General features: G+C 40.1%; 1 pseudogene; it reads right to left on the bottom strand.

Moving 5' to 3' along the window:
* Positions 1–1,182: 1,182 nt before the first annotated feature.
* On the bottom strand, positions 1,183–27,090 carry LOC133853890 (uncharacterized; annotated as a pseudogene).

Here is a 27,090-nt window from a genome sequence, read left to right as displayed (position 1 = left end):
CAACACCTCAAATTCATAGCTCAAATCTCATAGGTGACTATTTCATATCTTAGTCTATGATTACATGATATCCAAGGAAATCTAGTTGGGTTTCAACCAAAATGGACTAACTAGGCTAACTAAATATGGGTATGATCATTTGGCATCAAGTACAACGTGTGGGTCCCAAATTATTAGGTAGAAAAATCAATTTTCGCATTTAACGAAAACTGCACTGCACAGGGTGAAGTCGCTCGATCGATAATAAAGTCGCTCTATCGACTTCGACCTATAATCGCTCGATCGACCAGGAAGTCGCTTGATCGATTTTAACTTCACTGATCCAACTCTCTACATGCATAACTATATAATTTTATTAGACTATTAGTAATTCTTAAGCCCTATACTTATGTATGCACATATATCAATAACTTAAGTATGGTGACTTTTCCGGGCATTACACTTCGTGGCCCCATATGAAGAAAATGAGGATTCTCAATCTTACTGCTCTGAGAATAGTGAAGTAGAAGATATGCAGTTATCCTATCAACTTCAATATGTAGAGTTCTTAAAACTGAGGGAGAATACAAGTAGCAGGTACTAGAGCTTAACAGCCTCAGGATTGAGAAGACCGCCATGCTCATAAAGATCAATAATTTAGAAGAGAGGCTTCTGGAGACACAGTTACAGCTAGAGAGAGTCTCAGAAGTGTCCAACCGACAAGACCGGACTCGAGTATGTTCCTCCTTCTACTTCTAATATTCCTTCTACCTCCCAGACTATTTTTGTGAAGCTGGTTATTCCCGAGTCTCCACCCTCAAGCGTGGATAAAGGAAAAACCGTTATGGATGGGGAAGTACCAATCATCCCTCAACCTCTGGCCAAGCTTCCTATCAGAGGAAGGCCTCTCACATGTCATCACTTTGGCGAGACAGGGCACATCAGACCTATATGCCCAAATCGGCAAGTTCAGAGGAAGAAAAAGTGGCAGGCTCCTAAAACTCCCATGTGTCACCAATGTGGAGTTAGTAGTCATATCAGACCTAGGTTTCCTCCACCTAAGCCACCCAGGCATCATAGATCTCTGCCCAGAAATCATGTTCCAAGGCATCAGCAGCTGCAGAAGCCTACTCAAGCAAAAAAGACTTGGGTCCCCAAGAAGCTGTATATGGAGGAATAGAATACTGCAGGAAGGGAAATCTCCTATGAAGGACCATCTTCTGTCAGTTCCTTCATACAAGTTCTGGTCAGGTTTCTGGCACTACAGCTAAAGAAGGAAGGACATGACAAGAAAGAGGACACCCACCCCTCAAGGGGGAGCGAACCTACCCAGTAGGTGGTCACACATGCCTAGGATTTTGGTTCCTAAATCCTAGAGCATGACAGGTACACTTGCATAGCATTTTTATAGCATCTTATGAAATATTTGCATGTTTTTATGGAACCATCTTTTCTATCCCTATATTCCATCTTGTTTGTCTTGAAGAAATTCTGCAGGTATTAAATAGGGATGATAGAAAATGTACGTCGAGCGGCTGTTTCTCTATCTTGGTACTGTCAAACCTCTCTCCCTGAGATCATGGTTTGCTTTTAACTTACATGCTTGTACTAAACTATCCTCTTTATTATGAAACTTATTTTTGTTTTCTTTTTTAAATAAAAAAAAAGGTGGATAAAGGATGCAGAGTTTTGTTGTTCTATTACATAGCTTCCAGATATCTTATGTATGTTTAACTGATGTCTCAGTTTTTGATGCATTTATTCTTTTGTCTTTATATAACTGAGAGTTTTTCTTGATATCTGCAAAGTTTCCCAGTTGCATCCATATTATATAACCGGTCTTGTCGGTTGGGCACTTCTGAATAGAGAGCATGTGAATTAGCTTTTCGCCTAAAACTCTCTCTAGTTGTAACTGTGTCTCTAGAAGCCTCTCTTCTAAATTATTGATCTTTATGAGTATGGAGGTCTTCTCAGTCCTGAGACTATTAAGCTCTAGTACCTACTACTTCTATTTCTCCCTTAGTTTTAAGAACTCTACATATTGAAGTTGATAGGCTGACTATATATCTTCTTCTTCACTATTCTCAGAGTAGTAAGATTGAGAATCCTCCTTTTCTTCATGTGGGGCCACGAAGGCTAGGAATTTTTCTTCCTCATGAGTTTCTTATTCCTTCTTAGACTCATTGCTTAGAGTTGCATTAAAGGCTTTCCTTTTTAATTTCTTCAGATTTGCACATTCAATCCTGATGTGCTTGAAACCTGAACACAGCTGTGTGGGGAGCCTTTCTTAGTCTGTCAGAGAACTTCTTCTTGAATTTATTATTTTTCATGAACCGCTCGAAGTTCTTGGCTAACATTACAACTGCGTCTTCATCAACGTCAGAGTCTTCGTCAGATGAGACTCTAGATTTCTTCTTAGGTGCCTTAGATGCTTTAAGGGTAGTAGTCTTTGCCTTTCTGACTGGAGGTAATGAGTATTCATATGTTTGAAGAGATCCTACCAGCTTTTCAATCTTCATCTCCTCCAGATCTTTGCTTTCTTCTATAGTTGTCACCTTAATCCTGAAACACTCAGGCAAAGATCTTAGTATCTTTTGGATGAGTTTTACATCCGAGATTTGCTTCTCAAGACTCACCATCAAGTTTCTTAGGTCACTAATCTTAGTGTAGAACTCTCCGAAGGTCTCTTCTTCTAGCATCTTAATCTCTTCAAATTTAGAAATCAACATTTGAAGCTTGGCAGATTTCACCAGTTTTGTACCTTCATATGTTGTTTCTAGAATTTGCCATGCATCTTTAGCAAATTTACAATTTGAAATTCTTGCGAACTCAGATGGTGAAAGTGCTTGACATAGTGCATGGAGGGCTTTATCATTGGAGAGCCGTGTAATTTCGTCTGTTTCTTCTGGTTCAATCCAACCAGTTTCAACAATTTCCTTGACATCAATTGATTTTAAAAAGAAGTGCATGCAGGATTTCCCATAGCCATAGTTCGTCCCATCAAAGGGCGGAATTGAATTAAGATTTTGAGACATTTATAAAAATAAACAAAATAGAAGTCAAGAGATTACACTCAAGAAATAAATCTAAATTAGAGTGTACCAAGCTCTGATACCAATTGAAAATAAATATTGACTTCTAATTTAACCAAGTGTGTGTGTGTTTGTGTGCAACAAAATATCTTAAATGCGAAATTTAAATAAGACAAGATATTTGTTACGAAGTGGAAACTCTGGGAAGAAAAAAACCACTCCGGGGCAGCCAAACCCAGGAACTCCACTATCCAAAAACAAAGCTAGTTACAAGACACTTGTACTCACAAACCCTTATGCAATAGTCATACCTTTAACTCTGACACGAATCCTATCGTGAACGCTTTCCAACCAGATCTCCTACCTGAAGGGGGTTTTTGATGGATTCCTTTATTTTAGGACCAACCCCTAAGATAGACTTCACACGAATTGTTGAGCACACACCGGCAACGGCTTGAGAGTTAGCGGATCTTCTATTCTCCCTAAACACCCTCTAAAAGCTAAGAGAATTCAATACTGAATTTTATATAATTGACAAGCCTAGGGACCCCTATTTATAGGCCTACAGAAAACCTAAAACTTCTAAGATTCAGACTCTGGCTATCAAGCGTCTGGACGGAAGTTAGCCACCTCCGGACGGTCTTCTATGACATCTTTTAGAAACAGCGCAATTCTATCCTTATCAGGTCCACGTCTGGACGGCTTGGCCGAGCGTCCAAACGTGATGTGAACCCCGTCAAGAATAACGAGACCCAACAACGAAAGGGAACCCAAGACCGTTCTAAGGACAGATTCGAATGGAAAAACCTCGACCCGTTGTTTATGACAAACAAGAACCTCGGTATAAGGAAGACGCCACAAACGGTGGTGGAAATTCTCCGACTCAAGCTCTCCTTGGGCGTTTATCACCATCACCCTTTTGTTTACACACTGGCTGGCTATGTGTCCCCGCCCCTGACATTTAAAACACTTAATATCACGTGTTTTAGAAATAGAAGCCTCGGTGTTACCTGAAGTAGTGGTGGTTGTTGGTTTGGCATTCTTAGAGGGTTCAAATTTTTGCTTATTTTGAAGCTGCTCGTCCCTTTTTGGAGCTGTCTTCCATGGGCTGGTGGTAGCCATAGGTTGTCCCCTCCTAGCCAATCCCTTTCGTTTGAATTGTTCCTCCACTTTTATGGCTTGATGCACCATATCTGTTAACTCAACATAGTGCTGCAACTCGACTATATCTGCAATCTCACGATTTAAACCGTGCAAAAACCTAGCCATGGTGGCTTCTCGGTCCTCTTCTACATTAGCCCGGATCATTGCTACCTCCATCTCCTTGTAATACTCATCCACACTCTTGGAACCTTGAGTTAACCTCTGCAACTTTTGATACAATCCCCTATAATAATGGTTGGGTACAAAACGCCTCCTCATAAGCATTTTCATCTCCTCCCAAGTGTCCACGGGTGGCTCTCTATTTCTCCTCCTATTAATCAGTAATTGATCCCACCAAACAATGGCATAATCTGTGAATTCAATTGCAGCCAACTTAACCTTCTTTATCTCCGAGTAGTTGTGACAATCAAACACCATCTCCATTTTAGTTTCCCACTCCAAATAAGCTTCAGGATCATTTTTACCTTGAAAAGACGGAATTTTAATCTTTATGTTTCCTAAATCATTATCCCTCCTAGGCCTACCCATCCTAGCTTCTCTATTCCCATACCCACGCTCAAACCTGCCTCGGTTCAAATATGGCTCATCAAATTCCTCCAACTCCGCCTCTTCCTCAACATTCCGCCACGGAACACGCCCACCTTGTTGCCTATTGGGATTGTCTTGTTGCTGTCCCCTAGGAGTTTCTGCTTCTACCCTGTCCAACCTCTCGTGAATAGGTTCTAATTCAGCCCTCAACATACGCCTCATCTCCCCTAACAACGCTTGCATTTGGAGGTTCGAAGCTGCGGGTTGTCGAAATTCTTCGGTTGTGTCTTCTTCTTGATTATTGGACATGTTTAGAATCTGCAAAACAAGGTTAGAATCCTCACAAGCACTCCCTCACGTGTTTCACTCAAGAATTAATACACTTACACTCGTGTTTTCACTCTAAACGGCTTTTACCCTCTTTTGGTCTCACACACTCTTGCCTTTTTCCACTCTTTTGTGTCTTCTTAGTTCTTAATCGAACTTCAAGAAACTAATTCAAAATAATCCAGCAGCAATTGAGAAATAACCAAAACTCATCAAAAAGGTCAAGAACTTGAATAATGTGAGAAACAAGATAGAAAGGAAGAAATTTTCTTACTCAGAAAGGTCAAGAACTTGAATAAGGTGAGAAACAAGATAGAAAGTAAGAAATTTTCTTACTGGAGTCGAGTACTTTTTCTTTTCTTCTTTTTTTTTTTTTTTTTTTTTTTTTTTTTTTTTTTTTTTGCTCTTTTTTTTTTTTTTTTTTTCTTTTTTTTTTCACAGCAGGGAACAGGAGATTAAAAAAAATAGAAACAATAATAAAAGATAGTCAAACTTGCCTTAGAACCAAGGCTCTGATACCAAAATGATATGAACTCCACCAACAAATGTGATGAAACCCGATAGCAATGATGGTTTGAAACCCCAAGATCGTGTAGACAAGAATTGTTGAGGCTTGACCCGTCACCTAACTAGATGAGAAAACCAAGACTACGAAGGATTGAAACGCCACACCAAGAATCTGAATCTTTTCAAGAATCAAGGTGATAAGTTTGGTTGTTTGAACGCCACAAGATTAACTTGATAAGCTCAAAAAGTTCTTTCAAGAACAAAGAGGAACACAAGACCTCACAATAATAATTTTCTGAAAACAAAATTCTATATCCCTTACAAAATTCGTTATGCCCATATATATACTTGGAACAACCCTCCAAGAATAGGAAAAGTCTTAATTATAGCTTTAAAAGCAACACAAGTGCCAACATAAACAAGTCCCAATATTTTTAGGTCTCTTTGGACTTCTAGAGGCAACCAAAATAACTAAATGACTAAATTCATAACCAGCCAAGACCAAGTTCATTCCCCTATTTAATATCCTTGAAACTCAACGAGTTCACACCCTTTAATGGTCAAACCAAGCTGGTCACGTTTTTGCATGCTAATTATCCTCTTCAACTGCTTTGATGACATGGACTAAGCCTTGATTATTATTTGAGCCCATCTTGGTCTTTTTAGAATCAGCCCAATTCTCTTGGATTAGCCCATTTAGTGCTTCCTTGAAACGTTTGGCTCTAAGTCTTGAAATTGGGCCACTAGGAAGTGACAAAGGGTCTTGCACAACTTCAGCCCCATTCCCATGTGTATGATCAGCATGTCCAGCTCCTTGGTTTCCATCATTCTCCCCCTCTTGAGAAGGATTTGTCCTCAAATCATCACCTACATCAAATGGAGACAAATCAGCAACATTAAAGCTTGCACTAACACCATACTCACTCGGTAAGTCAAGCTTGTAGGCATTATCATTGATGCGCTCCACTACTTGGAATGGTCCGTCACCCCGAGGTAGGAGTTTTGAACGCCGTTTCTCTGGAAAACGTTCCTTCCTTAAGTGTAACCAAACCCAATCTCCTGGTTCAAATACTACCTTCTTGCGTCCCTTGTTGGCTTGATGGACATATTGTTGAGTCCTCCTTTCAATCTTTACAAATTCTGCCTTCTTTTTGCCATCTAAGTTCACACGTTCACTCAAAGGTAAAGGAGTTAAATCCAAAGGTGACAATGGGTTAAAGCCATAAACAATTTCAAATGGTGAAAACTTAGTTGCAGAATGTATACTTCTATTGTAAGCAAATTCAACATGTGGCAAACAATCTTCCCATGTTTTCAAATTCTTTTTAATGATAGCACGCAACAAAGAAGACAAAGTTCTATTTACTACTTCAGTTTGACCATCCGTTTGTGGATGACAAGCAGTAGAAAACAACAATTTGGTTCCCAACTTTCCCCACAAAGTCTTCCAAAAGTAACTCAAAAACTTTGCATCCCTATCAGAAACAATGGTCCTAGGCATGCCATGTAACTTAACAATTTCTTTGAAGAACAAATCAGCTATATGTGATGCATCATCAGTTTTATGACAAGCAATGAAGTGTGCCATCTTGGAAAATCTATCTACCACCACAAAAATTGAATCTCTCCCCCTCTTAGTCCTAGGTAAACCTAAAACAAAATCCATAGAAATATCAGTCCAAGGTTCACTAGGTATTGGCAAAGGGGTGTACAAACCATGGGGTTTCAACTTAGACTTAGCATGTTTACACGTGATACACTTCTCACAGATTCTTTCCACATCACGTTTCATATGAGGCCAAAAAAAAATGATCATGCAAAATTCCTAAAGTCTTAGCTACACCAAAATGACCCATCAAACCACCACCATGAGCTTCTCTCACAAGCAATTCACGCAAAGAACACATAGGCACACGCAGTTTATTTTCCCGAAACAAAAATCCATCTTGCCTATAAAACTTATCAAACGCCACTTTTTCACATGCATTGAACACATCAGCAAAATCAGAATCTTGTGCATACAAATCCTTAATATATTCAAAGCCAAGCAATTTTGTATCTAAAATGGAAAGTAAAGCATACCTTCGAGACAATGCATCAGCCACCACATTTTCCTTACCTTGCTTGTATCTGATCACATAAGGAAATGTTTCAATGAATTCCACCCACTTGGCATGGCGTTTGTTCAACCTTTGCTGTCCTTTCAAATGCTTCAAAGATTCATGATCTGTGTGAATCACAAATTCCTTTGGCCATAGATAGTGCTGCCAATTTTCCAAAGCCCTTACCAAGGCATACATTTCCTTATCATAAGTGGGGTAATTTAGGGCTGCCCCACTCAACTTTTCACTGAAATAAGCAACTGGATGACCACCTTGCATCAAAACAGCTCCAATACCTATTCCTGAAGCATCACACTCAATTTCAAAAGTTTTAGCAAAGTTAGGTAAAACAAGCAAAGGTGCATTAGTTAACTTTTCTTTGATCAGATTAAATGCATTTTCTTGTTCTTTTCCCCACTTAAACGGCACATTTTTCTTGATGACTTCAGTAAGAGGGGCGGCTAAGCTACTAAAATCACGCACAAACCGTCTATAGAAGCTAGCTAAGCCGTGGAAACTCCTCACTTGGCTGATTGTTGTAGGCGTTGGCCACTCTTGGATTGCCTTCACCTTTTCCTCGTCCACCCCAATTCCTCTCTTACTAACAACAAAACCAAGAAACACAAGCTTATCCGTGCAAAAGGTGCACTTCTTGAGATTAGCAAACAACTTTTCTTTCCTCAAGATTTCCAAAACAGATTTTAAATGCATCACATGTTCTTCCAAGTTTTTGCTATAAATTAGGATATCATCAAAATACACAACTACAAATCTGCCAATAAATGCACGCAAAACATGGTTCATCAAACGCATAAATGTGCTTGGCGCATTAGTTAAGCCGAAAGGCATCACTAACCATTCATACAAACCATATTTAGTTTTAAAAGCAGTTTTCCATTCATCACCTTCCTTCATCCTAATTTGATGATATCCACTCTTAAGATCAATTTTTGTAAAGACACAAGAACCATGCAATTCATCCAGCATATCATCTAACCTAGGAATAGGATGACGATACTTTACCGTTATGTTGTTGATGGCCCGGCAGTCAACACACATTCTCCATGTTCCATCCTTCTTAGGAACTAATAGCACCGGGACCGCACAAGGACTCATGCTTTCACGCACATACCCCTTCTCCAATAATTCACCTACTTGCCTCTGAAGTTCCTTGGTCTCCTCAGGATTGCTCCTATAAGCAGGTCGGTTAGGAATTGATGCACCGGGTATGAAATCAATTTGATGTTCAATCCCTCGGATTGGAGGTAAGCCACTAGGTACCTCTTCGGGAAAGACATCTTCAAACTTCTGCAAAAGAGAAACAATATTGCTCGGCAAAGTACCGACGAGATCATTAGTACATAAAAGAGCCTCCTTGTACATGAGTACAATAAGGGGCTGGTGTGAAAATAATGCTCTCTTGATCTCACTTTTTTTTGCAATGTAACTGAATTTTTCCTCTCTTGCTCTCACTATGGCCGAAATCCTTTCTCTTTCTTTTTCACTCTGATCAATGTTTTTCTCTCTTTCTTTTTTTTTCAACTCTTTTTTTCCACTTTCGGCCTTCCTTTCTTTTTCTTTTTTCTTTTCATTTGATCTTTGTAACTTTAGTTGGTCCTGACCTGTTTTGGAGTTAATGGCACAAGAGTAATGGGTTGCCTTTTAAGAGTGAAAGAATACCTGTTTGTGAATCCATCATGCGTAACCCTCCGATCATACTGCCATGGTCTTCCCAACAATAAATGGCATGCATGCATAGGAACCACATCACAAAGCACCTCATCCTCATATTTGCCAATGGATAATGCCACCAACACTTGCCTTGTCACATTGATTTCGCCACATTCATTCAGCCACTGAAGCCGGTAAGGGTGAGGATGTTTCAAGGTGGTTAAGGCCAATTTCTCCACCAAATAAGTGCTGGCTACGTTTGTGCAACTCCCACCATCAATAATGACGCTGCAAACTTTGTTATTTACAAAGCACCGAGTATGAAACAAGTTTTCCCTTTGGTTACTTTCTTCCTCCTTAACTTGCACATTGAGAACTCGCCTTGCTACCAATAAATCTCCAACCACAGCATTTTGCTCATCATCGGCATCCTCCAAAGGTGGCATGTCATCATCATCTACTTCTTCCTCATTCTTCGACTCAAGCTCTCCTTGGGCGTTTATCACCATCACCCTTTTGTTTACACACTGGCTGGCTATGTGTCCCCGCCCCTGACATTTAAAACACTTAATATCACGTGTTTTAGAAATAGAAGCCTCGGTGTTACCTGAAGTAGTGGTGGTTGTTGGTTTGGCATTCTTAGAGGGTTCAAATTTTTGCTTATTTTGAAGCTGCTCGTCCCTTTTTGGAGCTGTCTTCCATGGGCTGGTGGTAGCCATAGGTTGTCCCCTCCTAGCCAATCCCTTTCGTTTGAATTGTTCCTCCACTTTTATGGCTTGATGCACCATATCTGTTAACTCAACATAGTGCTGCAACTCGACTATATCTGCAATCTCACAATTTAAACCGTGCAAAAACCTAGCCATGGTGGCTTCTCGGTCCTCTTCTACATTAGCCCGGATCATTGCTACCTCCATCTCCTTGTAATACTCATCCACACTCTTGGAACCTTGAGTTAACCTCTGCAACTTTTGATACAATCCCCTATAATAATGGTTGGGTACAAAACGCCTCCTCATAAGCATTTTCATCTCCTCCCAAGTGTCCACGGGTGGCTCTCTATTTCTCCTCCTATTAATCAGTAATTGATCCCACCAAACAATGGCATAATCTGTGAATTCAATTGCAGCCAACTTAACCTTCTTTATCTCCGAGTAGTTGTGACAATCAAACACCATCTCCATTTTAGTTTCCCACTCCAAATAAGCTTCAGGATCATTTTTACCTTGAAAAGACGGAATTTTAATCTTTATGTTTCCTAAATCATTATCCCTCCTAGGCCTACCCATCCTAGCTTCTCTATTCCCATACCCACGCTCAAACCTGCCTCGGTTCAAATATGGCTCATCAAATTCCTCCAACTCCGCCTCTTCCTCAACATTCCGCCACGGAACACGCCCACCTTGTTGCCTATTGGGATTGTCTTGTTGCTGTCCCCTAGGAGTTTCTGCTTCTACCCTGTAACCTCTCGTGAATAGGTTCTAATTCAGCCCTCAACATACGCCTCATCTCCCCTAACAACGCTTGCATTTGGAGGTTCGAAGCTGCGGGTTGTCGAAATTCTTCGGTTGTGTCTTCTTCTTGATTATTGGACATGTTTAGAATCTGCAAAACAAGGTTAGAATCCTCACAAGCACTCCCTCACGTGTTTCACTCAAGAATTAATACACTTACACTCGTGTTTTCACTCTAAACGGCTTTTACCCTCTTTTGGTCTCACACACTCTTGCCTTTTTCCACTCTTTTGTGTCTTCTTAGTTCTTAATCGAACTTCAAGAAACTAATTCAAAATAATCCAGCAGCAATTGAGAAATAACCAAAACTCATCAAAAAGGTCAAGAACTTGAATAATGTGAGAAACAAGATAGAAAGGAAGAAATTTTCTTACTCAGAAAGGTCAAGAACTTGAATAAGGTGAGAAACAAGATAGAAAGTAAGAAATTTTCTTACTGGAGTCGAGTACTTTTTCTTTTCTTCTTTTTTTTTTTTTTTTTTTTTTTTTGCTCCTTTTTTTTTTTTTTTTTTTTTTTCTTTTTTTTTTTCACAGCAGGGAACAGGAGATTAAAAAAAATAGAAACAATAATAAAAGATAGTCAAACTTGCCTTAGAACCAAGGCTCTGATACCAAAATGATATGAACTCCACCAACAAATGTGATGAAACCCGATAGCAATGATGGTTTGAAACCCCAAGATCGTGTAGACAAGAATTGTTGAGGCTTGACCCGTCACCTAACTAGATGAGAAAACCAAGACTACGAAGGATTGAAACGCCACACCAAGAATCTGAATCTCTTCAAGAATCAAGGTGATAAGTTTGGTTGTTTGAACGCCACAAGATTAACTTGATAAGCTCAAAAAGTTCTTTCAAGAACAAAGAGGAACACAAGACCTCACAATAATAATTTTCTGAAAACAAAATTCTATATCCCTTACAAAATTCGTTATGCCCATATATATACTTGGAACAACCATCCAAGAATAGGAAAAGTCTTAATTATAGCTTTAAAAGCAACACAAGTGCCAACATAAACAAGTCCCAATATTTTTAGGTCTCTTTGGACTTCTAGAGGCAACCAAAATAACTAAATGACTAAATTCATAACCAGCCAAGACCAAGTTCATTCCCCTATTTAATATCCTTGAAACTCAACGAGTTCACACCCTTTAATGGTCAAACCAAGCTGGTCACGTTTTTGCATGCTAATTATCCTCTTCAACTGCTTTGATGACATGGACTAAGCCTTGATTATTATTTGAGCCCATCTTGGTCTTTTTAGAATCAGCCCAATTCTCTTGGATTAGCCCATTTAGTGCTTCCTTGAAACGTTTGGCTCTAAGTCTTGTAATTGGGCCACTAGGAAGTGACAAAGGGTCTTGCACAACTTCAGCCCCATTCCCATGTGTATGATCAGCATGTCCAGCTCCTTGGTTTCCATCAACCAACACTTGTGGGGCTCGGCCAATCTTGGATTGCACGTACCTTCTCTTCATCAACCTGTATACCTTGTGCACTAACAACAAATCCCAAAAATACAAGCTTATCGGTGTAAAAAGTGCACTTCTTCAAATTAGCAATCAACTTTTCTTTCCTTAGCACATCTAAAACGGATTTCAAATGTAGTACATGATCGTCTATGTTTTTGCTATAAATGAGTATATCATCAAAATAGACAACAACAAATCTGCCTATAAATGCACGCAAAACATGGTTCATAAGTCTCATAAAGGTGCTCGGAGCATTAGTCAAACCAAAAGGCATAACTAACCATTCATTCAAACCATATTTTGTTTTAAAGGCGGTTTTCCATTCATCTCCTTCTTTTATCCTAATTTGATGATAACCACTTTTTAAATCAATCTTAGAAAATATGCAAGAACCATGCAGCTCATCTAACATATCATCTAAGCGTGGGATAGGATGACGATACTTTACCGTTATGTTGTTGATGGCTCGGCAATCAACGCACATTCTCCACGTCCCATCCTTCTTAGGTACAAGTAAGACCGGAACCACACATGGGCTCAAGCTCTCCCTCACGTGCCCTTTCTCCAACAATTCACTTACCTGCCGTTGAAGCTCCTTTGTCTCCTCGGGATTGCTCCTATAAGCTGGTCGGTTTGGGATGGTTGCACCGGGAACTAAATCAATTTGATGTTCAATCCCTCGGATTGGAGGTAACCCATGTGGTGTTTCCTCGGGGAAGACATCCTCATACTCTTGCAAAAGAGAAACAATAGAACTAGGCAAAGCAAGGCCAAGTTCGTTATTGTTTAAAAGTGCCTCTTTGTACAAAAGTACAATCATCGGCTGTTTTGAAAACATTGCCCGCTTGATCTCACTCACTTTTGCATAAAAATTCTTTTGTTTTCTCTCTGATTTTCTCTCAAGGGCCGAACTTTGATTTTCTTTCTCTCTCATTTTTCTCGGCCTCTCTCTGTTTTTCACTCTTTTTCTTTTGCTCACTCTCTTTCTTTTGATCACTCTCCTTTTGTAATCTCACTTGATCCTCGTATACTTGCTGCGGTGTCAATGGTACAAGAGTGATTGATCATTGATTAAGTACAAAAGAGTACTTGTTCGTAAAGCCATCATGCTTCACTTGCCTATCGAATTGCCATGGATGCCCTAGCAATAAGTGTCCCGCCTGCATCGGTACTAACACTTCATCTTCATATTTACCGATTCGAAATGCAACTAACACTTGCTTGTTCACCCTTATCTCACCACTATCATTTAGCCATTGCAACTTGTACGGTCTAGGATGTTTTATCATGGGCAATCCCAATTTCTCCACCATAATTGTGCTTGCAACATTAGTACAACTACTACCATCAATAATCACACTACATACCTTGTCTTTAACGTAGCACCTTGTGTGAAAGATGTTCTCCCGCTGTACTTCATCAACTCCTTTTGCTTGCAAGCTCAATGCTCTTCTCGCCACCAATGTCAATGCGTCAGGGGCTAAATACTCCTCATCGGAAACATCCTCCAATGGCGGCATGTTGTCGGTGTCGGAATCTTCATTATCGGTCACAATTTCTCCATTGGCTTGCAACACCATGGCTTGCTTGTTTGGACATTGACTTGCTATGTGGCCCCTGCCTTGACATCTAAAACACTTAATATCACGATTCCTAGAGGTAGAGGCTTCGGTTTTACCTTGAGGAACGTGGCTGGTAGTCACGGACTTGGGCTCGGGTTTGGGCGTTTGTGACTTGTCCAGCGGCTTGGCTTGACTCATATTCCAAGAGGTAGAACTAGAGTTATGGCCTGCACGTGTCCCACTCCCTCTCTTGAGTTGTTGTTCCACTTTGATAGCCATATGCACCATATCTTCCAATTCCACATAATGCTGCATCTCTACCTTATCATGGATCTCCCGGTTTAAGCCAAGTAAAAATCTAGCCATTGTAGCCTCCCGATCCTCCTCTACATTAGCACGGATCATAGCAATCTCCATCTCCTTGTAGTAGTCCTCTACGCTTCGACTCCCTTGTCTAAGACCTTGTAGCCTTTTGTACAACTCTCGGTAGTAGTAACTTGGAACGAACCGCTTTCTCATCACTACTTTCATCTCCTCCCATGTGTCAATTGGGCGTTCTCTATTCCGCCTCCTGTTTATCACAAGCTGATCCCACCAAGTAATAGCATATTCAGAAAATTCAATCACAGCTAATTTTACCTTCTTTTTCTCGGAGTAGTTGTGACAATCAAACACGAACTCCATCTTCTTCTCCCATTCAAGATATGCCTCAGGATCAGATCTACCTTGAAAGGACGGAATCTTCATCTTAATACCACCCAAGTTGTTATCTTCACGATTCCTAGCTTCTCTAAATCTTCCTCCAGGTCTCCTATTGTTAACAATGGAACCCCGATCTTCTTCTTCATCAAAACCAGACCCATAACGCTCTTCATCCTCCTCCCTCGGTGGAACTCTTTCCCTTCTACGAAAATTACGACCGTTTTGTGGTTGCTCCTCACGTCTATTCTCCATCTGATCTATCCGTTCGTGAACCTGCTTCGTCTCCATCTTCATCACTCGCCTCATCTCACTCATCATGGCCTCCATAAACATTTTCGGATCGGCCAATTTTGTATCACCTTCGACAATGCTCTTACCACTATCGTGAGACATGATTGCTGCAAAACAAAGGTTAGAAAGAAAAAAAAATCCTCACGAATCACTCCCTTACGTGTTTACACTCAAGAAGGTGGATCACTCTCCACTCGTGTTTCACTCAAAATAATATGGCTTTTACCCTCTGATGTTCTCACCACTCTTGCCTTTTTCCACTCGATAATTCTCTCTTAGTTCTTTTGAAACTAAACAAACAACTCAAAATTTCCAGCAACAATTCACCCAGAACTACTCAAGGAATTTCAGATTTGAACACAAGGAATATGGAAATTTTCAGATTAGAAATAGAAGGAATATGACAGTTTGGAATTTTGGAAGCACAGAATAATGAATTTTTTTTTTTTTTTTTTTTTTTTTTTCTAGTCACAAGCAGCAATAATAATTGTAATTGCCAAAAACGATTGATCAGATTTCAACAAGCACATGAAACTATACAAAGGACAATTGAAAGCGACGTGTAAATCAAAGATGGAAGTTGCAGATATGGAAAGAAAATCCAAATCTTGAAATTATTGATCTGAAAATTAAAGCAAAGATTCGCGTAATCAATTAAGAATGGAATTCAAATCTGAAAATTTCAAATCTGAAAAATTAAAGCAAAGATTCGCGTAATCAATTAAGAATGGAATTCAAATCTGAAAATTTCAAATTTGAAAAATTAAAGCAAAGATTCGCGAAAATCACAAATCTGAATTTTGACAAGATTTTTTTTTTTTTTTTTTTTTTTTTTTTTTTTTTTGATGATTAGCAACTGGCTTTTAAGAATAATGAAATAAAATTTCAAAATAGTGATGTGAAGGGATATGCAAACCTGAACTAGAAACTGAGCTCTGATACCAAATGATGTGAACCCCGTTAAGAATAACGAGACCCAACAACGAAAGGGAACCCAAGACCGTTCTAAGGACAGATTCGAATGGAAAAACCTCGACCCGTTGTTTATGACAAACAAGAACCTCGGTATAAGGAAGACGCCACAAACAGTGGTGGAAATTCCGTTTGATAAGTCGAGATGAACGCCACGGGAAATCCCGATAAGTTCGAGTAGTTCTTCAAAGAACCAAAGAGAATAAAACCTCACAAGTTTTATGAATCATCAATGTCTCTATTACATGGTAGGTACACCTATTTATACAAGAAAATTAATTGCGGAGAAAGTAGTTCTAATCCTAATAAATAAAACAAATCAATTCCTAGCAAGGAAAGAAAATAAGTCCTAATCTAAAAAGTGAACAAATCAAAATATACTTAAATATCTAACTTAAATAAGGCGTGAAATCATTCTAAATATGGCACTCTTCATATTTCCATGCCGGTTCACCATCAATTATCTTTGTGGTCCAACATATTTCCATATAGCCCACCATCAATTATTCCGCATCAATTTGGTTTAGATTTTCTGCGATTGTTTTCTTGCCAATTCTTGGCCTTGACCGGATTCTTCTAGAACTTGAATCAATGTGACAATTTTTTGTTGGCCACGTGGATCATGCTCAATGGGCCTCCACAAATTTGCTTGAGCCCATAACTCTTGGATGAGTTCGTTGAGCACATCCTTAAACTTCTTTGCTCGTGCTCTCGTAACCGGCCCAATTGGTACTTGAACGAGATACTTCAAAGCGGTGCCTTGATTTCCATCATTCCCTTCCTCTTGAAAAGGATTTATCCTCAAATCACCACGCTCGAGGACTTGGAAAGGGCCATCTCTTTTTTTTTTTTTTTTTTTCGTGGTCCTCTTCTTCTTTGTTTAAGGATCCAGCTTCTTCTTTGCAAGGAACTGCAACTCGCCCCTTTTGTCTCAGCTACAGTTCCTTTCCATTTTCCTTTAACAACAGATTCCCGGTTTACTTCTCTTTTAATGCAAAATCTGGAACTCTCGGGTATTGCCACAGCATGCTTCAATTTTTTTCCAGCAGCAGATTTCCGATTTCCGTCTCCTTCAACCGAAAGTCCGAAAATCTCGAATCCCATATTCATTCTTCCTCCGCCAATCAAACCCAAGTGTGCTCCTCTGTCCACCTCGCTCACAGGAAACTGTCGTTCATCGGCCGGTGCCTCTGCATCCGTCATAGAATCACATGGAGGCTCGCCCCTGTGCTCGATGGAAGATTCTGGGCTGCCGTGGTTCACACCGAAATCGTCGTTCAGTGGGTAATCGCCGTCTGGGGGGCGTTTGGGTGGCCGCAGACGACCGGAGAAATAGCCCGGTGAAGAAGCTTGCTTCGTCGGACCTCCCTCCATTGTTCCAGCTTCTGGGTCTTGTCGCCGGCCAGGGAACGACGCTCTGGGCCACGGCCCAGTTTGGGTCGGCTCCCCGAGCCTCCTCCTTGCCACCCAACGCCGATTCGCCGGCTTCAAGGAGCGCCGGGTGTTGCGCCGAAGCCCCTCTCTCAGCCCCTTCGGATCTCCCCTGCCCGAGCCCTTGTCTCCATCCCCACGACCCGACATCTTCACACCCAAATCAGAAACAGCAGGGAACACGGACAGCTTTCTCTGGGCTTTTGAATCCCTTGTGGCGTCCTTTCTCTCCACGAAATTGCTTGATTTGAACCTTCTCTTTTTCTTCTCCTGAACCAATCACAATGGAAGAGATTGGCTGGGCTTTGAGGTTTCTGTGGTTGGTACTGTGGGTGGTGGATTGGCTTGTTGATGGGTAAACTTGGTGGGATTGTTGGATGGGAATTGAGTGGGAACGTATATGTTTGTGATGATGGTGAGGGTTGGGCTTTCGGTGTTGGCCAAGAGATGTGTTTTTGCTGGGTTTTGGCTGAGATTTCGGGGAGGGGTGGTGATGAGATTTTATGTGGGTTGATGGTGTTGTGTGTTATGGGCGATGGTGCGGCTAACAGATGTGGTTGGGGACTGTCTTGAGGTTCTGCGACGGTGGGTACGGTTAGTGGGGTTGTCTTTTGTGTGGGGTTGGGTTTTGGGTCCTTGCAGGATGGTTCTGCCGGGTTGATTTGTGGTGGGGTTGTGGGTTTTGGCAGTTGTTCGGGTGGGTTTTCTAATGAAACAGATGAGAATCGTACCTGACGTGCCGCAATTTCATCTCTCCATTGCTGGAAAAATTGATCTTTTCCACCGGTTAAGTTCTGCCCATGATTCTTTGGAGAGTGTTATAGACATAGTTGGCTCTGAACTAGAAACTGTGCTCTGATACCAAATGAAGTGAACCCCGTCAAGAATAACGAGACCCAACAACGAAAGGGAACCCAAGACCGTTCTAAGGACAGATTCGAATGGAAAAACCTCGACCCGTTGTTTATGACAAACAAGAACCTCGGTATAAGGAAGACGCCACAAACGGTGGTGGAAATTTCGTTTGATAAGTCGAGATGAACGCCACGGGAAATCCCGATAAGTTCGAGTAGTTCTTCAAAGAACCAAAGAGAATAAAACCTCACAAGTTTTATGAATCATCAATGTCTCCTCGATTACATGGTAGGTACACCTATTTATACAAGAAAATTACTTGCGGAGAAAGTAGTTCTAATCCTAATAAGTAAACAAATCAATTCCTAGCAAGGAAAGAAAATAAAGTCCAAATCAATTCCTAGCAAGGAAAGAAAATAAATAAAGATCTTAGGTAGGTAAAGAAAATAAGTCTTGCAATCCGATCCTTCTAAATTAACGAACAATCTCAGCAGTTCTTAGCCTTGACCGGATCCTTCTAGAACTTGAATCAAGGTGACAATTCTTTGTTGCCCACGTGGATCATGCTCAATGGGCCTCCCCGAATTTACTTGAGCCCATAACTCTTGGATGAGTCCGTTGAGCACATCCTTGAACTTCTTTACTCGTGCTCTCGTAACCGGCCCAATTGGTACTTGAACGAGATCCTTCAAAGCGGTGCCTTGATCTCCATCAAAACGGCCTTCGCTAAAACTCCTTTCTGTGTTCAAACGGAACAATGGAATATTCTGAAATGCTGGACAACGTTTGGACGTGTTGCCACGTCATTCGGGCGACTTGCAAAGACTTCCCAAATAGTGGCGACTTCTGAAATCCAACTCCGTGTTGAATGTTGATTGACCTAGCCGTCCATACAGTGTTGCTCTGTCGTCCGAATGTCTTCAAAGCAAACTGCTGGACACTATGGGGCGTCCGGACGTCTTCAAAGGCTCGTCCGAACGGTTGCACAGGAACCGGTTAATTTAGCTTAGAATTTGCAAGGACTCTTCATGAACATCTTCTAGAAGCTTGTGATCAGTCACATGCTTTGATTTGAACACTGTCTGAATACATGAAGATTTTGAATTAGGAACCGACCATCCTGTTAATTCACAACCAATATATAAAGTGTTTTTTGTTATCCAGAATGTGGCCAATATAAAATACTAACAAATACAAATTTCTTCTCATGACGCTTACTGACACCCTAAACACTAGCAATCTTTTTCTCCTATTACGGTTTTGAGGGGTAGAGATGCCATTTTGAAAATATGGCCCTAAACCCTAGCATTCTTTTTCAGGATAATTGCACCATTGGTTCTGGGGTTGGCCTAAATACAAATCACTCCTTGTGGCACAAAAAGTTCATGGAGGGTCTCTGTGGTAAATTACGAATCACTCCTTGAACCAGTTTTTCGTCCACCAAGTTAGTATTATTGGCCTCATTCCGTTTCGACAAAATAATTTGTATGTAAAAGATGCTGTTTTACAAGGGATTCCACTATTCAGAAGAGTTTCAGAAGATTCTGCCTGCAAGTTAGAAAATCTCCAGTTCCCTGTCAGCCGTCCGGACGATCGTGCCATCCAGTCCGGACGCCCATCTGTCCACTATTCCATCCATCCGGACGCCAGACAGACCAAGCGTCATCCGTCCGGACGATGTGCATTTTTCGTCCGGACCTCTACTATATCGAGAAGCTACTGTTCCAGCATTGCATCCGTCTGGACGTCTCAGCAACCCGTCCGGACGCCTCTCAGTGATCGATCAGCTTCAGATTCTTTCCAAGTTCAATTTAAGGGAAGATTGCTTCAACCATCCGGACGACGTGGATTCCCGTCCGAACACGCTCATACATAAGGCAAGAATCGCAATTCAAATATTACCGTCCGGACGACAGTCAGCCTTGGTCCGGACGCGCGTTCATTAGTTAAGGAAATTTCCGATTCAACTTCAACCGTCCAGACGCGCGCATAGCAGATATGGAAATTGCATGTTGAAGATCAGCCGTCCAGACGCTCATCCCCCATGGTCCGGACGCGCGAAGCCTTATAAGGAAATTACTTGCAGCGGACGTGCGACCGTCTGAACAACAGTGTGTCACCGTCCGGAAACAGCTCTTAAACAGGAAAGATTTTTCAGAGAAATTTTCAGAAAAATCTGTCGCACAGTTGTCCGTCCGGACGACCCATGTTCACCGTCCGGACGATGCCCGCATATATCACTGCAGTCGCCCATTCTACACCTCAGCCTATAAATAGAGTTCCCTGGGCATTGAGAACTGCAAGAATTGGGTATTGAATTCCACAAGTGCTCAGAGAAGTTATTTTGAGAGATCGTTGAGCTGATTAAGTTTCCTCTGAAACCATTGCAAGTGTGTTGTTGTTGCTACGCTACAACTGAAGTCTATGGTAGGGGTTGGCGCTAAGGTAAAGGATTCCATTGAAGACCCCTTCAGGTAGGAGACCTGGTTGGGAAGCGTTCGTGTTGGGTTACACGTTAGAAAGCAAGGTACGACCACTACATCGGGTATATGTGAGTGTTACTGTCTTGTATCTAGCTCTATCTTCTGAATAGTGGATATCCTGGGTTTGGTTGCCCCGGAGTGGTTTTTCTCTTAATTGAGTTTCCACTTCGTCAACAAAAATCTCTGAGTCATTTAATTTCCGCATTATTATTTTTGTTGACACTTTGTGCACACACTTGCTGTTTATTTTAGAAGTCAAATTTCATTTTTTCAGTTAGTTTGTCATGTCATACCCAATAAGAAATCGACATGTGGCCATTACAATAAAAAAAATATAAATAAATAAAACTTAAAAATTATTTTATTCTTTTTAAAAAATAGAAAATAGCAAAAGGGTGGATGCCGGTGGTGGCCCGGCCGTGTCTGGGGGTGGCCCACGGCCTCCCCTATGCTTGGGGTGGCCATGTGTTGATTTCTTATTAGGTATGACCTGACAAACTAATAGAATCTGTTAACTTGAGCCGTTTAAACAAAAAAAGGTCTCACATAGAACGTATCACAATCGATCACATAGATCGTACCACGATCAATCACATAGATCGAACGTGGTACGATCTAAGTGTGATCGATCGTGGTACGATCAATGTGATTGATCGTGGTACGATCATGTGATCGATCGTGGTACTATCTATGTTTTACCTAATGACAAAAATACCTTTCATAAAATTATTAAAATTAAAAAAAAAAAAAAAAAAAAAAAAAAAAAAAGTTATAGAAAAAAATAAATAAGTAAAAACTGGTTTTAATTTTTTTTGATCCAGAGCTAAGTAGTTAGTATATATGCTAACTAATAAACACACTTACAAATATTAAGTAACATATGTGACATATATTAATAAATTGAGTAAAAAATGTATTAAAAATTAAAAACTATTGGAGCCGTATACTATATTTAATTAGCTAGTACACTATATGCTTATTTAGTATATATATATAATTTTTTTTTATCAAAAAATTAAAATTAGTGATTGGAGCCTTTTTGGCCAAAACGACTCTAATTAGAGTCGTTTTTGCCATCAAAACGGCTCCAAGTGGAGCCGTTTTTGGAGACAACAACTCCAACTAGAGTCGTTTTCTCTAAAACGGCTCTAACATCTTTTTTAGGGGGGGGGGGGGGGGCTCGATTTAAAAAATTTCATGTGTTTTTAAACTGTCCGCCACGCCCCCCCCCCCCCCCCCCCCCCCCCCCCCCCCGCCCCCCAAAAAAAAAAATTCATGTGTTTTTGAATTTTGATTTTTTTTTTTTTTATTGTTACCCATAAAATCGATCCTATCTCTCTCTCTCTCTCTCTCTCTCTCTCTCAGAGACACCGCCCGATCTTTGGTGCTCAAGAGACCCAGCCGTGGGTCTCAAGAATTTTTCAATAGATGGGTCTACAGTACTTACTTGTGGTTTTTGTGGTCTATGATGTTTGACAGGAAAGTGGGAGAAAGGTGGACTCGAAGGGGCTCAATTCTGCTCCAGGTTCGTTTTGGTTTTACGGGTTCTTGATTTTGTGTAATGGGCGTGGTTTGATTTTCTTGTATTATGTGAGGATTTGGTTTATGGGTTTCGATTGTTTTATGAAATAATGTTTTTATTTGATGTGGGACTGTTGAATTTGGCTTTTGTTTTGATCAGGGACGCCATCAAATGATCCGTCTAGGGCTCCATTGCTTTTATATGGTTTATGTATTATATTTAACCACCACTGGTGGTCCCCTCATTTGTCACTACCATTTTTCATTTCCATTTGGAGCTCTTTGCTTTCCTAATGGCTCTCTGATCAATATTGAGCAGAAAAAGGCCTGAGGCTAGGGTTCGCTCAGCTCCGCAGTCTGCAGACCTTCTCACTGCCCAACCTTCCGTACGACTACGGGGCGCTGGAGCCGGCTATTAGCAACGAGATCATGCAGCTCCATTACCAACTACAACAAGGCTCTCAAGCAGCTACAAGACGCCGTGGCCAAGGGCAACTCCACCACCGTCGTCAAATTGCATAGCGCCATTAAGTTTAATGGCAAAGGTCAATTTCCATCACTCTCTCGCTTATTCTGTTTGCATTCATCTTAATTTAATCTATGTGCGATTGGAAGTTCTTTTCTTTGTGATATTTCCTAGAACAAAATAGGATTTTGGTATAACATGTTTGGTTCATTTTGTACGATTTATTTTGCTAATTTGAAAGAAGACGCTAGAGTTGATCTTCTTTGGGTTTGGTTTGTGACCTTTGTTGATGGGTATTCTGATTTGGGGTTATTTTTGATCGGATGTATATGATGTACTGAAAAGGTCTAAAGGGGTTATGATATATACATGTATATATATATATATAATTTCTTTTTATTTAGAGTCGTTTTAGAGTCCCTAAAATGACTCCAAAAAATATTATTTTTTTGTAAAATTTTTTATTTAGAGTTGTTTTAGGGACCCTAAAACGGCTCTAAAAAAATTAATGGTTTTTTTTTTAAAAAAAAAAATATATATTTAGAGTCATTTTAGGGTCCTTAAAACAGCTCCAATTAGTTAGAGTTGTTTTGGTCCAAAACGGCTCAAACCGGTTTGAGCTCTTTTTGCCAAAATGACTCCAACATATTTGAGGCGTTTAAAAAAGTGGCTTAAATCGGTGTGAGCCGTTTTTATTTAAAACAGCTCAAATTTGAGCCATTTTAGTCCAAAACGGCTCGAACCGAGATTTTAATATGCGATATGTTGAGCCGTCTTGAAAACGGCTCAAAACATTTAGAACCGTTTTAAGGCCTTAAAACAGCTCCAAAAAAATGGCTCAAAACACCTGTTTTTTTTGTAGTGCCTCCATGAACTTTTTGTACCACAGAGAGTAATTTGTAATTTAGACCAACCCCAAGGACCAATGATGTAATTATCCATTCTTTTTCTCCTATTAGGGGTTTTGAGGGGTAGATGTGTCATTTTGAAAATATAGGGTTTAACCTAAAGTTTTGCTATAAAAGCCCAAACTAGGCACCACTTTGGGGGCATCTCGGTATTCACCTTTGTATTTAGAATTCAGAATTTATATTTATTCAGAGCCTGTTTTTAGCTCTGTTCTTCCTTTTCGCAATTTAATTTCTGTCTTTTTTTTATCTTTTCCATCTCTTTAGTTTCTTTTATTTTATGTTTAATTTAGTTTAATTTTTGTCATTCTACCTTCTCCATGTCTTTTATTTTTTCTTGTGTTAGTTTTACTTCATGTTTTCATTACAAGATTATTTGATGTTTTTAGTCATGAGAAGCTAAAATCCTCATCAATGATAACACCAACATTCTTGTCATGAAATTTATGAATTCGATATTTTATAAAATTCAAGTTCTAATTCAGTTTATTGACTCATGTTTTTAAATTGAATATTTTATTTTCTAGTGGATATTTGATGTGTTTCAACCGATGGATACATTAATTGATTCCAATTAGAATAGATATCTATTGTTATTTGTTTCACAAACGGATACAATGGATGATTTGATCTCAAAGGGATAATCGTTGTGATTTATTTTAGAGTTGGATTCATCAAAGGATTTATGATTTATTAAAGAACTTGAATAGCCAATTCATTTTAATCGGATTTATAATTAGCATGCAAGAGTGTGGTGTTTGATTTGGTTTGGTGGATTCCAAAACCTTAGTGCTTTTCTTTGTATTGAGTTAATCATCTTTTCTTTTGTTCTAAACAAAAATCCAAAAACTTCGGTACTAGGTTAAAATAGGATTAATTTAAGTAGAAATTGATTTTTGCAACGCAATCCTGTGGATTTGACCTCGCACTTGCACACACTATATTGCAAACGATTCGTGCACTTGCGAGTAAATTGAAACTCACAACAATGTATTTATAGCAAGGACTTGAGTCGATTTCCTCCGAACATGGAGGAAATGGATTCTTTGATCGTGGGGTCTCTATGCATCCCAAACGTGGGTCTTCACATTCCGGATCGTGGGTCTTTCGTGTCTCGGGAATGTGGGTTCCGGCATTTCTGAAAAATTTCTAGATTTCTCGGGATCTTAGTTTTTCCATGGCTTTTCGCAAGTTACTCCTGAGTTCTCTGGACATGCGTGTCCCAAGCCTTGGCTGCTTAATACCCATCTCCCGAGATCGGACTATCCCAGGAGTTCTACTGTCAATACTTCTTGGGCCGGTACTGACTCGAAGGTCCCTAATTCTAAGGGTGGGCCAACCTGAGTGGGATTATTCCCAATAGTTACCCCCCAATTCATTTTCCTGAGGCATTTGGATAATGGGACTACTTTATCTTGAAAAGTCCGAGCTTTGACTTCTTCTGAAATTGCCTGATACCTTTGTGGTTGTCTTTCTGTCTCCCGGGATAGAACTACCCAGGATCGTGCTTGCTGAAAAACCTGCAAATCTAAGAGTTAAATCCGACCCCCAATTCTTTCTTGTTTTCTTTCCAGGGTTGTCTCCCTAGCTACCTGTTGAAAACCTGCAAAACCGAGGGTTAAATCTGACCCCCCATTCTTTCTCGTTTTCTCTACAGGGTTATCTCCCTGGCTCCAGGCGAGGACTAATCTAGAAGACGTGTCTTCTTGTTTTCTCTGTAGGGTTGTCTCCCTAACTTCCGGTGAGGACTAATATGGAATACCTGTCTTCTTGTTTTCTCTACAGGGTTATCTCCCTAGCGGATGAGGACTAATCAGGATGACTTGTCTTCGTGTTTTCTCTGTAGGGGTTATCTTGCTGGCTCCAGGTGAGGACTAATCTGGAAGACGTTCCGTTTGCCAGGTGTTTTAATCCGGCCCCCCGTTCTTGCTTTCTCCTGTGAGAAGTGACATCAACGGGTTTTCGGTCTCTAGACTGAGGACGCTCCAATGTTTAAGTCAACTCTATTCTTTTATTCTGAAAAATACTTATTCCCAAAATCTGGGAAAATTTTCTTGTCTTTATTATAACTGAAATAATAACCTTGTTCTTTGAAATATAACACAAAATAAATAAGAGTTTTTCTCGGGACTCCCGACTAGCTTTACTATCTTACTATCCAATCTCGGCTATAATCTGTTGGTTCTCCCTTCCTTCTTCATCCTCCATCATTATCTTGATCCCTCTCTTCCCGCTAATGGTCTTGGGGATAATAATCCCGAGGCTACTTGAAGCCGGACAAAATAGTGATTATTTTGCAGGCTATTCAACAGGCAGCTTGCAAGGAAGAAAACATAAAAAATTATCCCCAAAACATAGAGACAATCTCTAAACTTAAATAAAATTATCAATAATCAATCGTCCCGGAAAAACGCCCACAAGCCAGGCTAATATAGCTGAAAATTCGACCTTTAGTTGGGTTTTACCAAAAATAGCAAAACCCTAATAAAACGAAATACATAAAATAAAATATATTATTCTAAAAATATTCTTCAAATATTTTGTACGATTCTTTCCATTCTCGGGCTGATCTTATTACAGAAATAATCTTCAAATCCTGTGTCTGATTTTCTCCTGCATCAGTCTCACTGGGTTGGAAAGAATTCGTCCTTGAATTCAAATCTTCTTGTCCTCGATCTTTTGGATGGTCGACCAATTCATTCCATCCCGTATTTCTCAATACTAAAGTAATTTGAAACAAGTTGCAACCCATCACAACGACTAGCCTTTCTAAATTGAAATAAATCAATCTTCTCACGTCTTTCATTTATTTTCTCCAATTCACGCTCCATAACAGTATTCAAAGAATTATCAATTCTTTCTTGACCACAAAAATTAAAATTGTCAACTAACACGTCGAAACCAACATCTAATTGATTACTAGGTAAATTTGATAGAAATCTTTCAATCCCAATGAAATCAACATAACTAATTTCCTCATTACTCAACTAAAATCCCTCGTTATGTAGACTTTCATCAAACACATGGCAATCATTATTTTCTTCAACAAATTTTATTGCATTAACCAGAAAACTTACCTCATTCAATAAATCCTCTTCGTCAGGATAGATGTCGTCATAAATTGTTGGAGAGACCCAATCTACTACAGATCCTTTCTCTTGATCATACGACAAAGAATCTCCCACAAGATCTTCATCATTGATATCGGTATCATAAGTTGGTGGAGAATCCCAATCCACGAACCCTTGTGAAGGATCTTCAACATCTTCATGTTCAATATCATCATGAACATCTCCATGTTTGAACTCATCATCAACGAACTCGTCTTCTTGGAATTCTTCATCAACAAATTCTTCATCCCGACCTCGTTGTTCCCGAACCAGAACAGGATTGTGATACGGGTTCTCGAAATTGGATTCTGAATTGCGATCGTCAATATCGCATTTCGTAACCATGTTTTGCGCCGCTAGACGTTGGGTTAACTCTACAACTTGCCTCTGCAAATCCTCAATCATCACATCCTGAACGTTACGATCACGGTGCGGAACTTCCTCGATCGGAACCTGCCCATGACGACCACCATGACCATAACCACTAGCCAT

The sequence above is a fragment of the Alnus glutinosa genome, chromosome 13 (assembly GCF_958979055.1).
Source record: "Alnus glutinosa chromosome 13, dhAlnGlut1.1, whole genome shotgun sequence".
NCBI lineage: Eukaryota > Viridiplantae > Streptophyta > Magnoliopsida > Fagales > Betulaceae > Alnus > Alnus glutinosa.
This window is presented reverse-complemented; position numbering and strand designations above follow the sequence as displayed.